This window comes from Gossypium hirsutum, chromosome A03 (assembly GCF_007990345.1).
Source record: "Gossypium hirsutum isolate 1008001.06 chromosome A03, Gossypium_hirsutum_v2.1, whole genome shotgun sequence".
In the NCBI taxonomy this organism is placed as follows: Eukaryota; Viridiplantae; Streptophyta; class Magnoliopsida; order Malvales; family Malvaceae; genus Gossypium; species Gossypium hirsutum.
In genome coordinates, this window is record NC_053426.1 from 21,934,752 (window position 1) to 21,951,415 (window position 16,664).

The window sequence follows — 16,664 nt, forward strand, 5'->3', positions numbered from 1 at the left end:
TCAGAGGCCAGAACACCGGCTAGAGCGTACGTAGTTCGGACCTATGAGGAAGGAGAAGCAGACGATGTTGTTATAGGTATATTTTTATTGTATTCTGAGCCTATTTATGATTTAATTGACCCCGGTTCATCACATTCATATATTAATTCAAAATTACTCGAATCGGGGAAATTAGAATCTGAAATGTCTAGAGTTTCTATAGAAGTGTCTAGCCCTTTGCAACTAACAGTGTCAGTAGATAGAGTATGTCGGAGGCGCCCGTTAATAATACATGATAAAATGTTTCTTATGGATTTGTTGATCATGCCTTTTGGTGATTTTGATATCATTTTGGGTATGGACTGGTTATATGAACATGGGGTAGTTTTGGATTGCCATAAAAAGAGGTTTAGTATTTAGACAGAAAATGGGGACAAAATTGAAGTGAATGGCATCCATACCAGTGGTTCGACACGCATCATTTTAGCTATGAAGGCTAATAAATTACTACAGTAGGATTGTTCAGCATAGGTGGCATATGTTATTAATTCTGATTCAGTTGGGAGTCAGTGCAGTCAGATTATGACTGTATGCAAGTTTCCAGATGTATTTCCAGAAGAACTACCGGGCTTACCACTGATAGAGGTTGAATTTTCTATTGAGGTGTATCCAGGTACAGCACAAATTTCTATACCTTTGTACCGAATGTCACCTACTAAATTGAAAGATTTGAAAGTACAGTTGCAAGATTTACTAGATCGAGGCTTCATCCGACCGAGTATTTCACCCTGGGGAGCTCTAGTGCTATTTGTTAAAAAGAAAGATGGTTTTATGCAGTTATGAATTGATTATCGATAGTTGAACAAAGTGACAATCAAGAACCGGTATCCCTTGCCTCATATAGATGACTTGTTTTAATCAGCTAAATGGAGCTTCAGTATTTTCCAAGATTATTTGAGATCCGGGTATTATCAGCTGAAGGTGAAGGAAAGTGATGTGCCTAAAACTGCCTTCCATACTCGTTATGGCCATTATGAATTTTTGGTAATGACATTTGGATTGACAAATGCTCTAGCTATATTCATGGATCTGATGAATAGCATTTTCTAGCCATACCGAGATCAGTTTGTGGTGGTCTTTATTGATGATATATTGGTATATTCGAAGATAGAGGCAAAACATGATCAGTATCTTCGAAAAGTTCTACAGATTTTGCGGGAAAAATAATTGTATGGGAAATTAAGTAAATGTGAATTTTGGTTGTCAGAGGTGGTATTTTTAGGATATGTGGTATCTGCCGATGGGATTAAAGTTGATTCGAAGAAGATCGAAACAATTGCTCAGTGGAACGCCAAAGAATGTACCGGAGGTGCGCAATTTTCTCGGTTTAGCTGGGTATTATAGGAGATTTGTAAATGGATTCTCAGAGATAGCACTGTCGATGACTAAACTACTACAGAAAAATGTTCCTTTTATCTGGGATGATCAGTGCCAGAAGAGTTTTGAGACTTTGAAGCAAATGTTGACAGAGGCACCTATATTAACATTACCAGAGTCGGGGAAAGATTTTATCGTGTATAGTGATGCTTCTTTGAGCGACTTGGGCTGTGTATTGATGTAAGATGGGAAGATCATAGCTTATGCATCTCGACAGTTAAAACCACATGAACGTAATTACTGACGCATGACTTGGAGCTAGCTGCAGTAATTTTTGCTTTAAAGATTTGGAGGCATTACCTATATGGTGAAAAATGCTACATTTACACAGATCATAAAAGTATTAAATATCTTCTATCACAGAAGGAGTTGAATTTAAGACAAAGACGGTGGATTGAGATTCTAAAAGATTATGATTGTGTTATAGACTATCATCCGGGAAAAGCAAATGTGGTAGCAAATGCATTAAGCAGAAAAGCTGTGATTGAATTACGGGCAATGTTTGCTCGGCTCAGTATTAATGATGATGGGAGCTTGTTAGCTGAGTTAAGGGTTAAGCCGATGATGTTTGATTAGATTAGAGCGGCTTAGATGAAAGATGACAGATTATTGAAGAAAAGAGAAATGGTTCAGAATGGTACAACCGAGAGTTTTAGTATTGACGAGCATGATTGTTTGAGGTTTCAAAATCAGATTTATGTTCTAGCTACTTCTGAACTAAAAGAGTTAATTCTTCGAGAAGCACACGATGGCACCTTTTCATTGCATCCTGATGGAACAAAAATGTATCGTGATTTATGGGAGCTTTATTGGTGGTCAGGGATGAAGAAAGATATAGTTGAATATGTCGGTAAATGTTTGATTTGTCAATGGATAAAGGCAGAACTTTAGGTACCGACAGGTATACTTTAGCCTATTAGTATTCCTGAATGGAAATGGGATTGTGTTACTATGGATTTTGTTAAGGGGTTGCCATCGTCGGCAAGTAAGAGAAATGTTATTTGGGTGATTGTAGATTGACTTACGAAGTCAGCTCATTTTATAGCAGTTAGAACCGACTGGTCATTACAGAAACTTGCTAAGTCTATATTCGAGAAATTGTGAGACTACATGGTATTCCATGTCTATAATTTTTGATTGGGATCCATGATTTACATCGAGATTTTGGAGGTAGTTGCATGATTCTTTGGGTACCAGACTTAATTTTAGTACTGTATTTCATCCACAAACCGATGGATAGTCTGAACTAGTAATTCAGACATTGGATGATATGCTTCGGGCTTGTATCATTGATTTTGAATTAGGCTACGAACGTTACTTACCATTAGCTAAGTTTGTTTATAATAATAGTTTCCAATCTAGTATTCAGATGGCTCCATATGAAGCATTATATGGTCGAAGATGTCGATCACCGGTATGTTGGACAAAATTTGAATGAGAAAAAAGTAATTGGGCCGGAATTAATTCAGAAGACAGAAGAAATAGTTAAAAAGATCAAAGATAGATTGAAAGCAACTTTTGACAGACAAAAATCTTATGTAGATTTGAAGTGATGGGATATAGAGTATTCTATGGGTGATAAAGTGTTTCTAAAGGTATCGCCTTGGAAGAAAGTTTTGAGGTTTGGTCGCAAAAGAAAATTAAGTCATCGTTACATTGGACCGTATGAAATAATTGAAAGAATCAGACCGATTGCTTATCGATTAGCTTTGCCTCTAGAGTTATAGAAGATTCACGATGTTTTTCATGTCTTTATCTTTGGAGGTACAAATCAGATCCTTCCCATGTTATTCAAATTCCCACTGAAGACATTGAGATTCGATCAGATTTGTCTTACGAAGAGGAGCCGATTTAGATATTAGCTCGGGAATTAAAATAATTGAGAAATAAATGAATTCCATTAGTGAAGGTGTTATGGAGAAATCATAAGGTGGAAGAAGCAACTTGGGAACCAGAAGAGACAATGAAAGCTTAGTATCCTCACTTTTTCTCAGGTAAATTTCGAGAACGAAATTTATTAAAAGGGGAGAAATGTAATGACCCAAAATCCGTGGGCACCGGAAAAGTACATTATCGGGCCTCTGTCTTAGTGAAACAGGTTCGTAAATAATTATTAGGAATAATTATGAGTTTAGTTATATGTCTAATTAGGTTTTATTTAGGTGAAATTAGTTTAATTTAGAGTAATTAGTAAAAAGGACTAGTGTAACGCCCCAATTTTCGGGAATTCTGTGAATGTTGGCATAGGTTTAATTATGTTAGTGGGCCTCTAGAAAGCCCAAACTTAAGATAGAACCCGAAAATTTTAGTTAATTTTTGTTCCATAAGAAAAAGGGGGTGAAATTATGAAATAAGACCTATGTGAAAATGTTTGAAAATGCTATAGGCTAAATTGAAGTGGTCAAATAAATAGGAGTGCAAAATAGGAGGATTTGCATGACAAACCTCCCATTTTACATGAAGTGGCCAGCCATCATGTTGTTGTAGACAAAATGTACACTTGATATCCATAATTTATGGTACAAATTGATATTAGGTTAGGTAAATGTTCAATGATAATAGGTTAGGTAAATGTTCCATGATAATGGGTTAGGTAAATGTTTCATGATAATGGGTTAGGTAAATGTTTCATGATAAGAATTTCATGTCTTTTGTATTAAAGAATTAAATGGATGAAATATGAAGTTTTATTAAAAGAAAAAGGGGTGAAAAGAACAAAGTTTTGTCCATCTTTGTTCATCATAGCTGAAGTTAGAGAAGAGAAAGGAGAGGAGAAAGCTGTTGAGTATTCGGTCATTAGGAGGAGGAAAATTGAAGGTAAGTTCTTGGTACCTTGCTTCTATTTTGAGGTTCATGAGTTCTTCTTGATTCTACCTTAACTCTTGAAGTATATTTTGATTTTTAGTTGTGTTGTGAGCATTTAGTAAAGAATTAAAATGAAGGAAATGGTTGTTGTTTCATGTTCTTTTGATGAAAAATGGAAGATAGGTGAAGTTGAGCCAAACAAATGAGCATGCATGTGCCTTGGATGTTAAAGGGAAAAATCAGCTAACATGTTGTGCTTTAAAATGATGAAATGGAGATTATACTTAAGTAAAATCATAGATATGTGATGATTGATTGGTGATATACATGTTTAAATAACATGCATGCAAGGTATGTGTGAAAGAGTGATTTGGTAATAAATCTACTTGGGACAGCAGCAGTAACGTGACATTGGAAAATCACCATAAATTGTGGGAGAAGAATTAGAAGCTGAATAAATTATGTAATTAAAGCTTATTGAGTCTAGTTTCTAATGAAATAAACAAGAACATATTTTGAATTCTGTACAATGAGAAATTTGATTCGTAATGAAGGATGGTCAGATTAGTCAAGCAGTGAAACATGGGAAACTTTGAGAAAATTCTGGTATTAATTGGATAAACCAAAAATTCTGAAAATTTTATGGATAGAATATATATGAGTCTATTTTCAGGGAAAATTAATGGAACTTTATTTGGAGTTTCGTATCTCCAGTTATAAATGATTTAGTGACTGTTGCTCAGGAAGACAGCTTGCAGTGAAATTATGATTATGTGGTAAACATTGACAAAAATTTGTTAATGAGTTGCTTATTGATTTCTTATAAGCTTACTATGATCTGTAGGTGTGGTTGGCCGAATATTGTAAGGGGTTAATACGTAGTTTGTATTTGAATAGTTAGATTAACGTGTTAGTAATCCAATTGTAGGCGGTTCGTGTATGGATCTCGTCAGCATATCGTCGCAAACAGGTGTGTAACTGACACCCTCTCATAGACTAGATTGGCAAAAGCCGAAAAGCCGAAATGCCGAAAAGTTGGTATTTTGGGAATTTGCGAGTGTGCGAATGCTCGTAAGATAGTTGGGTTTTTATATTTGGTAATCTAAATAATAAACTGCAGTACGCGCGATTTCGTACATTTTGATAATTTGGGCTTAATGGGCCAAAGATCGATTCATTGGCCAACGGGCCCCAATTCGGTAAGTATGCGCGGTAAGTGTTCTGATAGTACATAAATAGTTAGGATATGCATAAAAACCCTAAAAGTAGCTAATTTACTATAATACCCCTATGTATGGAAAATTACTGTTATACCCCTAGGTGCAAAATTACCGTTAGACCCCTAGGGTTAATTTTGACTGAAAAGCATGACGATCTGATTCTGTAAGATGTATGCCATGATTATATATCTGTTGCATGGGGACATGGGTTATATTATGGAGGAAGCGTTCTGGTGGCTATGCCACAAATATCTGATCTGGTGGCTCTGCCACATATATCTGTTCTGGTGGCTCTGCCTCGATTATCTGTATCTGGTGACTCTGTCACATTATCTGTTTTGGCAGCCATGCTGCAAATTCTGTGGTGTGTAGCGGTTGGGTGGGTCGAGTTGTCTCCCCACACGGTGTAAGGTTGGTATGGGGGTGTATACGGTTGGGTTTCTGCATAAACATGTAATATTTGTTCTGTTCTGCTATGGGCCTATGGGCTTTATTCTGAATTCTGTTCTGGGCTAAGGCCAACTTATTCTATTTCTGTGGTTTGAGCTGATATAGGCTATGGTTGGGTTAATTTACACACTGAGTTTCCCCAAACTCATCCTTTTTATTTTCATCCACGCAGGTAATCCCCAACCATAGTGGGCTTGGAGCTGTGAGGGAATTCGGAGTGGCCACCCGTTCTGAAAGTTTGATTTTCTTCTGGTGAACTGGACATCCTTTAATTTACGTTTGAAGTTTTGGGTTTTTAAATGTAATAAGGCCGCTTAATTATTTTTGATGGTTTTAATATGTATTAGGTAATACTTATTTTAACTGTTGAAATTGGATAGCTTTAGGGCGCGTTTTCAAAAACAACAGTTGATTTCAAAATAACACGACAACAAGCAAAGCTTCCGCAATGAAAGTATTTTCCAAAATTAATCACTTTTCCTAAAAATGACTTAATCAAATCGGTTTCCTAGAAATATCCATGACGTTAAGGTGTGGCAATGGTGGTATGCATGTCTAGGATTGGATCTGAAGGGAGCTTGGTACTTAAGCAGTCCGATGGACTCACCACCTCTTTTCCGGTTTCCTACTTGGTGCACAGCTTCCATTCACTTTAACCCTTAATGAATTAATCTTTTGAACATCAAGTACGATTTTCTGGACTTAGAATGGAAATTTTTTTTAACATTTTTGATGTGGCATGCCGGATCCGGCTATAACTTCTGGGCCGGGTTTGGGGTGCTACATTTAGTAGTATCAGAGCCTAGGTTACAACAGCTCGGCTGTGGAATGGGTTTACAAAATTTAGATCTTCGAAAACAAAAAATTTATAAAGATTGCGAAAAACGCAATTTTCAAAATTTAGATCTTTAGAAGGTGGCATTCCGAATCTCCGGCTCAAGCCTGTACGTATTACTCTGAACTCTTCTGAATATTTTTCTGAATTATTTGTGTATACTGAAATCCTGCTAGGATACTCTAGATAGGGTGATACTGAAACCATAGAAAAATCTAATAAGAGACTGAAACTGTAGCTAGACTTCGATTCTACGAAAACAAACTTTGAATTACTGTCTGATTCATAAAACATCTGTAATAAACACTAGAATATTGAATTGATGCATAAAAATTCATAATCAAGATAAATCGATATGAGTACGAGAGCTACTCAGGGAAGAGGCCGTGGTCGAGGCCGAGGTAGTACTCAAGCTGGATCTTCGTCTTCTGAACACATACCCACTGGAGTAGCATGACCACCACCGATGGATGAGAATGGGCCGTATGATAGAGCCGCCAAGGATGATGCCCTGTAACAGGCAATGCTTCGTGTTCTGGAAAGGGTTGCCGGAGCAAGTTCAGGCAACGAAATTCAGGGATCTATTTCTAAATGACTTCGGGACTAACGGAACAGAGATCTTTAAGGGCGTGTCTGGTATAGCCCCGAATGTGGCGGAATATTGGTTGGAGGCCACAAAACGGATTATGGACGACTTGGACTGCTCTGAGGAGATTGTGAGTGGGGTATCTGTACTAAGTCCCTTGGGTCACTCGATTAGGGTAGACAAATTGTATAGGAATGTACCCTTAGAAACTCAAGGTAAGATTTTCCTTGGAGATCTGATGGAGTTACCATTCGGAGAGTTTGATCTGATTTTGGGAATGGACTGGCTTGTTAAGCATAAGGCGACTCCGGATTGTGCTACTAAATAAAAGGAGTTAAGGACCACAAAGGATAAGGAGGTTATGGTGATAGGTGAGCGAAGGGATTATTTTTTCAATGTGGTGTCGGCATTAAGAGCCGAAAAGTGGATTCGGAAAGGTTGTGAGGTCTATTTGGCATTTGTAAGTCAGTCAGAAGAGGAGGGACTGATAGTGGATAAGGTTAGGACCGTAAATGAGTTCCAAGATGTTTTTCCGGAGGAGCTTCCAGGATTGCCTCCGAATCGAGAAGTTGAGTTTGGAATAGACTTGTTGCCTGGAATGGCGTCTGTGTCTATCGCACCGTATAGGATGGCACCGAAGGAATTAGTAGAGTTAAATGCTCAAATTCAAGAGTTGTTGGATAGGGGCTTTATTAGGCCAAGCGTGTCTCCATGGGGAGCACCGGTGCTATTCGTGAAAAAGAAGGATGGTACGATGCGGATGTGTATTGATTATCGCTAGTTGAACAAACTGACGATTAAGAATAAGTATCCACTGCCAAGGATTGACGATCTATTTGACCAGCTTAGAGGAGCTTCTGTATTTTCCAAGATCGACCTTCAATCTGGATATCATCAGTTAAGGGTCAAGGAGGCAGATATCCAAAAGACGACATTCAAGACTCGGTATGGTCATTACGAGTTTCTGGTTATGCCATTTGGACTGACGAACGCTCCTGCAGTGTTTATGGATCTGATGAATCGTGTGTTCCAACCATTTTTAGATCAGTTCGTAGTCGTCTTTATTGACGATTTCCTGGTATATTCTGAAACTGAAACGAAACATGATGAGCATCTCCGTATAGTGCTGTAAGTATTAAGGGAGAAAGAACTCTTTGCGAAGTTCAGCAAGTGTGAATTTTGGTTGAGGGAGGTAACCTTCTTAGGACATGTGGTCTCTGCTGAGGGGATTAAGGTGGACCCTCGGAAAATTGAAGCGATTTTGGAGTGGAAGCCGCCTAGGTCAGTGTCAGAAATACGGAGTTTTCTAGGACTGGCATGATACTATAAAAGGTTTGTGGAAGGTTTTTCTGTAATGGCAGCACCTCTGACAAAACTCATAAGGAAAGGAGTACCGTTTGTATGGACTAAGAAGCAGTAGGAAGCTTTTGAGAAGTTGAATAAAGTTCTGACTGAAGCACCTGTGTTAATTCAGCCGGAGTCTGGGAAGGATTTTAATGTGTACAGTGATGCATCACACGTGGGTTTGGGCTGCGTGTTAATGCAAGAGGGTAAGGTGGTTGCATATGCATCACGATAGCTTAAGCCTTATGAGGGAAACTATTTGACTCATGATTTAGAGTTGGCAGCAGTGATATTTGCACTTAAGATTTGGAGACATTACTTGTACGAAGAAAGGTGTATTATATACACTGACCATAAGAGTCTTAAGTATTTGTTGACTCAGAAGGAGCTGAACCTTAGGCAAAGGAGATGGATTGAGTTTCTTAAGGATTATGACTGTTCGATCGAGTATCACCCAAGCAAGGCTAATGTGGTAGCCGATGCTCTAAGTCGTAGAGCTGTATCTGATCTGAGAGCAATGTTTGCTCGTCTGAGTCTGTATGATGATGGAAGTCTGTTGGCTGAGTTGCAAGTGAGGCCAACCTGGGTGGATCAGATTAAGGAAAAACAGTTGAACGATGAGTCTTTGGTCGCTCGTTTTCAACAAGTTAAGGAAGGGGAAACTTCTGAGTTTGGGAGCCAGAAGAGACGATGCAACAGCAATACCCTCATCTGTTTGGATTAGGTAAATTTCGAGGACGAAATTTCTTTAAGGAGGGTAGAGTTGTAACGCCCCAATTTTCGGGAATTCTGTGAATGTTGGCATAGGTTTAATTATGTTAGTGGGCCTCTAGAAAGCCCAAACTTAAGATAGAACCTGACAATTTTAGTTAATTTTTGTTCCATAAGAAAAAGGGGGTGAAATTATGAAATAGGACCTATGTGAAAATGTTTGAAAATGCTATAGGCTAAATTGAAGTGGCCAAATAAATAGGAGTGCAAAATAGGAGGATTTGCATGACAAACCTCCCATTTTACATGAAGTGACCAGCCATCATGTTGTTGTAGACAAAATGTACACTTGATATCCATAATTTATGGTACAAATTGATAATAGGTTAGGTAAATGTTCAATGATAATAGGTTAGGTAAATGTTCCATGATAATGGGTTAGGTAAATGTTTCATGATAATAGGTTAGGTAAATGTTTCATGATAAGAATTTCATGTCTTTTGTATTAAAGAATTAAATGGATGAAATATGAAGTTTTATTAAAAGAAAAAGGGGTGAAAAGAACAAAGTTTTGTCCATCTTTGTTCATCATAGCTGAAGTTAGAGAAGAGAAAGGAGAGGAGAAAGCTGTTGAGTATTCGGTCATTAGGAGGAGGAAAATTGAAGGTAAGTTCTTGGTACCTTGCTTCTATTTTGAGGTTCATGAGTTCTTCTTGATTCTACCATAACTCTTGAAGTATATTTTGATTTTTAGTTGTGTTGTGAGCATTTAGTCATGAATTAAAATGAAGGAAATGGTTGTTGTTTCATGTTCTTTTGATGAAAAATGGAAGATAGGTGAAGTTGAGCCAAACAAATGAGCATGCATGTGCCTTAGATGTTAAAGGGAAAAATCAGCTAACTTGTTTGCTTTAAAATGATGAAATGGAGATTATACTTAAGTAAAATCATAGATATGTGATGATTGATTGGTGATATACATTTTTAAATAACATGCATGCAAGGTATGTGTGAAAGAGTGATTTGGTAATAAATCTGCTTGGGACAGTAGCAGTAACGTGACTTTGGAAAATCACCATATATTGTGGGAGAAGAATTAGAAGCTGAATAAATTATGTAATTAAAGCTTATTGAGTGTAGTTTCTAATGGATTAAACAAGAACATATTTTGAATTCTGTACAATGAGAAATTTGATTCGTAATGAAGGGTGGGCAGATTAGTCAAACAGTGAAACATGGGAAACTTTGAGAAAATTCTGGTATTAATTGGCTAAACCAAAAATTCTGAAAATTTTATGGATAGAAGATATATGAGTCTATTTTCAGGGAAAATTAACGGAACTTTATTTGGAGTTTTGTAGATCTAGTTATAAATGATTTAGTAACTGTTGCTCAGGAAGACAGCTTGCAGTGAAATTATGATTATGTGGTAAACATTGACAAAAATTTGTTAGTGAGTTGCTTATTGATTTCTTATAAGCTTACTATGATCTGTAGGTGTGGTTGGCCGAATATTGTAAGGGGTTAATACGTAGTTTGTATTTGAATAGTTAGATTAACGTGTTAGTAATCCAATTGTAGGAGGTTCGTGTGTGGATCTCGTCAGCATATCGTCACAAATAGGTGTGTAACTGACACCCTCTCATAGACTAGATTGGCAAAAGCCGAAAAGTCGAAATGCCGAAAAGTCGGTATTTTGGGAATTTGCGAGTGTGCGATTGCTCGTAAGATATTTGGGTTTGTATATTTGGTAATCTAAAGTAATAAACTGCAGTACGCGCTATTTCGTACATTTTGATAATTTGGGCTTAATGGGCCAAAGATCGATTCATGGGCCAATGGGCCCCAATTCGGTAAGTATGCGCGGTAAGTGTTCTGATAGTACATAAATAGTTAGGATATGCATAAAAACCCTAAAAGTAGCTAATTTACTATAATACCCCTATGTATGGAAAATTACTGTTATACCCTAGGTGCAAAATTACCGTTATACCCCTAGGGTTAATTTTGACTGAAAAGCATGACGATCTGATTCTGTATGATGTATGCCATGATTATATATCTGTTGCATGGGGACATGGGTTATATTATGGAGGAAGCGTTCTGGTGGCTATGCCATAAATATCTGATCTGGTGGCTCTGCCACATATATCTGTTCTGGTGGCTCTGCCACGATTATCTGTATCTGGTGACTCTGTCACATTATCTGTTCTGGCAGCCATGCTGCAAATTCTGTGGTGTGTAGCGGTTGGGTGGGTCGAGTTGTCTCCCCACACGATGTAAGGTTGGTATGGGGGTGTATACGGTTGGATATGGTTGGGTTTCTGCATAAACATGTAATATCTGTTCTGTTCTGCTATGGGCCTATGGGCTTTATTCTGAATTCTGTTCTGGGCTAAGGCCAACTTATTCTATTTCTGTGGTTTGAGCTGATATAGGCTATGGTTGGGTTAATTTACACACTGAGTTTCCCCAAACTCACCCCTTTTATTTTTATCCACGCAGGTAATCCCCAACCATAGTGGGCTTGGAGCTGTGAGGGAATTCGGAGTGGCCACCCGTTCTGAAAGTTTGATTTTCTTCTGGTGAACTGGACATCCTTTAATTTACGTTTGAAGTTTTGGGTTTTTAAATGTAATAAGGCCGCTTAATTATTTTTGATGGTTTTAATATGTATTAGGTAATACTTATTTTAACTGTTGAAATTGGATAGCTTTAGGGCGCGTTTTCAAAAACAACAGTTGATTTCAAAATAACACGACAACAAGCAAAGCTTCCGCAATGAAAGTATTTTCCAAAATTAATCACTTTTCCTAAAAATGACTTAATCAAATCGGTTTCCTAGAAATATCCATGACGTTAAGGTGTGGCAATGGTGGTATGCATGTCTAAGATTGGATCTGAAGGGAGCTTGGTACTTAAGCAGTCCGATGGACTCACCACCTCTTTTCCGGTTTCCTACCTGGTGCACAGCTTCCATTCACTTTAACCCTTAATGAATTAATCTTTTGAACATCAAGTACGATTTTCTGGACTTAGAATGGAAATTTTTTTTAACATTTTTGATGTGGCATGCCGGATCCGGCTATAACTTCTGGGCGGGTTTGGGGTGCTACAACTAGATTGAGTAAAGGTTAAAAGTTTAATTTTAAAATAATAGAAAGAAAAAGGGATTAAAATGGAAATTAACCCATTTGTAATAATTGAGGCTGCAAAATGGATAGAAAAATCTAAGATTTTTCTTAGATTTTATTAATTATTATTGTTAATATTAATATTAATATTAATATTATTATTATTATTCGATTTAAAATTTTGTTATTAGATTATAAATAAATTAAAATTTGTGCCAAGTGTATGATGAAAAAAGTGTACATGTGTGATATGGGTATTTATACACATGTAAATATATATATTTGTATATTTTCTTAAATAATAAGTAAAAGATATTTATATATATTAATAATCATTAAATTGATATTATATTATGAAATAAGACAAGTGCATAATTATTATTGGTACATGTGTAATATATATATAATTTCTTATATAATAAGTAAATGATAATAATTAAATTATAAGATTTTTTTATAATAAACAAATTGAATAATGACAATTGTAATAAAAATATTGGTACATTTGTTATAAAATAATTTGTTTACTTAATATTAAAGTAATATAAAACTAAAAGAAATAAGTAAATAGAATAAAAAGAAAGTAAAAGAAAGAAGAACAGAAAAGAAGCAGAGAACAAAATGAAAACAGGGAAAGAAAAAAAAAGGGGGGAAATTGAGATTTTAAAGCTTCAAGTTTAATTGGTAAGCTAAATTTAGCCATTTTCTCTTAATTTTGATGTTTTAGAAGCTTTAAAACAAAGTTTTGTTGAAATTAAATTAAGGTTTTGGAAGTTCTTAGGTTTTTAAGCATGAGTTATGTTGAACAAAAAAAAGAATTAGGGATTTAATTGAATGAATTTTAAGTTAGAATTGAAAAATGGATTAAATTGTAAAAGAAGCTATAAGTTTTGTGTTTTAGGAAATTGAATTGAAATAAATTTTAAATTAGGGTTTTATAATTAGATTGTTAGGGTGGATATGGAAGGAAATTGAGTAGAAATGAAGTATAAATTAAGTTAAACAAATAAAAGAGTTAATTAGGATTTAATTTGAATTAGGGAATAAATTGAATAAAAATTCAATTAATTATTAAATTAATGCTGTAATTAATAATGTAAATTGTTATTATTATTTTCATAGCTAACAAGGAAAACAAGGCATCGGCATCCAAAGAAAAAGAAAAGATCGTTGAGAAGTAAACGCGTATTCCGTGTTTGTATTACTATAACTCAAACTATTTATTAAATGTTATATTGAATTTGTAGTCATGGAACATCTAAGATAAGGTAAGTAATAATATTTGAAATTAAGTAAGAATATGTGTGAATATTGAATTATATGTGAATTGAGATAATAGATGTTTTGAATTGATTGAATATTTGAAATTGTTGTGGAAATGAATTTGAAATTAGAAAAGTAAAATAATACCCTATTAACTTGTCGGACTAGATTGGATACAAATGGCATGCCATAGGATTGTGATGTGAGGAGATTTGTAACTCGGCCAAGAAGATGATTCTGTTATTATATGCTTCGGTTTAACTGAAGAGACATTTAATGCCTTAAGGGTGTGTTTGGGAGGATATGATATACCGGTGTGTTTGGGAGGCTATATTATACTGGTGTGTTATGGAGGATTTATATTATTCCTGGTGTGTTTGGGTTGGATATTTTGGCGTGTTTGGGTGGAATCCGCGTATCTATCAGAGTCCGAGCCTTGTTAATAGGGTAAATAATTGAAATGAAAATTTGAAAATGAGATTGATTGATTTGGCACTACTGAAATGTACGGGAAAAAATGTATGAATTAAATTATGAATTGAATTAGTATATGAAAAAAATGAAATATGAATTTAAGATTTATGAAGTGATATATAATTATGTATAATTAGTTTAAATGATTCATAAAGCTTATGGTTGATGTTGTAATTTATTAATGTTAAATAGTTTGGTTTATAGTAATACCACTGAGTATGGTTTCCATGCCTAGGTCATTAGAGTTCAAGATCCAGTTCAGCATCTAGAAAGATCCCGACTCCGACGAGAAAATTTTGGTGATATATTTCTTCTTTTTGTTTAAGTGGCATGTATTAGGTGGTTGTACATGAGTCATGTATATATATATATGTTAAATGATCTTGTTGTAATTAGATAGTTATGAAATTTTGGATGATAAGTAAGTTTAAAGTTATAAATTAGTAAACTTGGTATTAAATTTTGAAATGAAATGAAAGATATGAATTAGTTCCTTATATGTTAACACTTTAAAAATTTAAGTAATAAATCAATGGATTAAGCATGATCTAGTAGTGTTTAAGATGTAAATTTCTTTGGTTGAAACATTGGAATTGGTTTGTTTTTTGTTTGAATTTGCAGGGGGTGTAGGTAAAAATAAGTAGAAATACTGTCGAAATTTTTGTAAAAAAAATTTACGAAAAATTTTCCGGAATACTCGAACAAGTCTCGTTCTACTTTTAATACATGTTTTGGGCTTCGAGAGTCCAATATAGGGACTTAATTATTAAATTATACTATGAATGTTATATTAATTGTGAATGATTCGTAAGTTGTCTGATATGTCTGGTAATGCCTCGTAGCCCTGTTCCGGTGACGGTTTGGAGTTAGGGGGTGTTACAATATCCCGACATTTTAAGTCTACATACAATTTCTGTCTGTCAAATGCTGCTTTCAGTTTATCTGAAATCTTCTTGTAACTTGTTCTAGAATCAGGATATAAACCATGTATCTCAACCAGAAATAATAAACTGGCAGACCATGTAACCTGACAATCTCAGAAACCTATATTTCAAACAATTATTAAGTAAGAAATTTATTCATCCTGAAATAATATATGCAGACTTCGCCATATATTCAACGATTATTTAATTATCATCTTTCTTTTTCTAAGATAGAGGTAATTCCAATACGAAATATACAGAGATTCTATCCCATTTTCTCTCTAATATCATCATTGACTGTAACAGTTTTGAAGGTATTAGTATCTGATGTTCAGTTTTAACGTGCTGAAATATAAACATGCAAATTCAAAATATCGCTCTTTATTTCAAGTCATCAGCACATCTTCTTTAATTCACTGTACAACTTATTTCTTTCAGAATGCATAGACATGGTACTAATGTAAATTTCATGCAAAAACTTCTGTATAAGCTTCTGAATTCTTCGGTACGACTTCTATTTCTAAATAGCAGACAATCATCAGATCCAATTTGAAATTTTAATCAAAATTCACCTCTATACTATACCCATTTAACCAGTAACTTGTTATCACATTTCTAAGCTTTACAGATTTGCTATAGAGAAGTCAGTTTAACTTTTATCTCAACTAAAATTGAGCCATCTTCAAGTAATAACAGTCGAGAGTTCATGACTTATAATACAAAACAAAATTTTCAATTCTGAGTATACATAACTTCATTTGCTTTTCCTGGATGGTAATCAATTATCAAATCGTGATTTTTTACTGCAAAGGTAATAGCTACCACTTCCAAATCATGTATAAGATAATTCCTTTCATGTGATTCTAACTTTCCAAAAACATAAACCATTAGTTTACTTTCTTGCATCAAAGCACTGCTATTCCTGTAAATCACAAGTTTCTTTACCAGATTTTAGACTAATCCAGAACTAGTGCTTCAGTTAACTGAACTTTCAACTAATCAAAACCTTACTAACATTTATCAGATCATTCCAATTCCACATCATTCTGTAATAACTATTTTATCCAAAAATGCTTTTTGAAATTTCTACTAATAACCAACTAGTCTTAGAAAACCTCTGATTTCAAATATATTTTTCACTATTATTTCAATCACAAGATCTATAGCAAATTCAGCTTCTTTAACCCATAGTAATTCGGGTAACTCTTCTGGAAACACATCAGAATTTTAACAAACTATTGCCACTGATTTAAACTTTAACTTAAATACTTTAATATCTAATACATAAGCAAAGTAAGTACCATAACCCTTTCCGGCACATTTCTGTTTTGACATGTTTCACAATAGACAAATCATTCAATCTTTTCTGATTTAAAACAAAACATTTCATTATCTCGGCTTTGCAATGTAATATACTTTTGCTTGTAATTTACCATAGCATCGTACAAAATTAATTATTCCATTTTCAAAATCACATCAAAAAGTAATAACATCAAATTGATC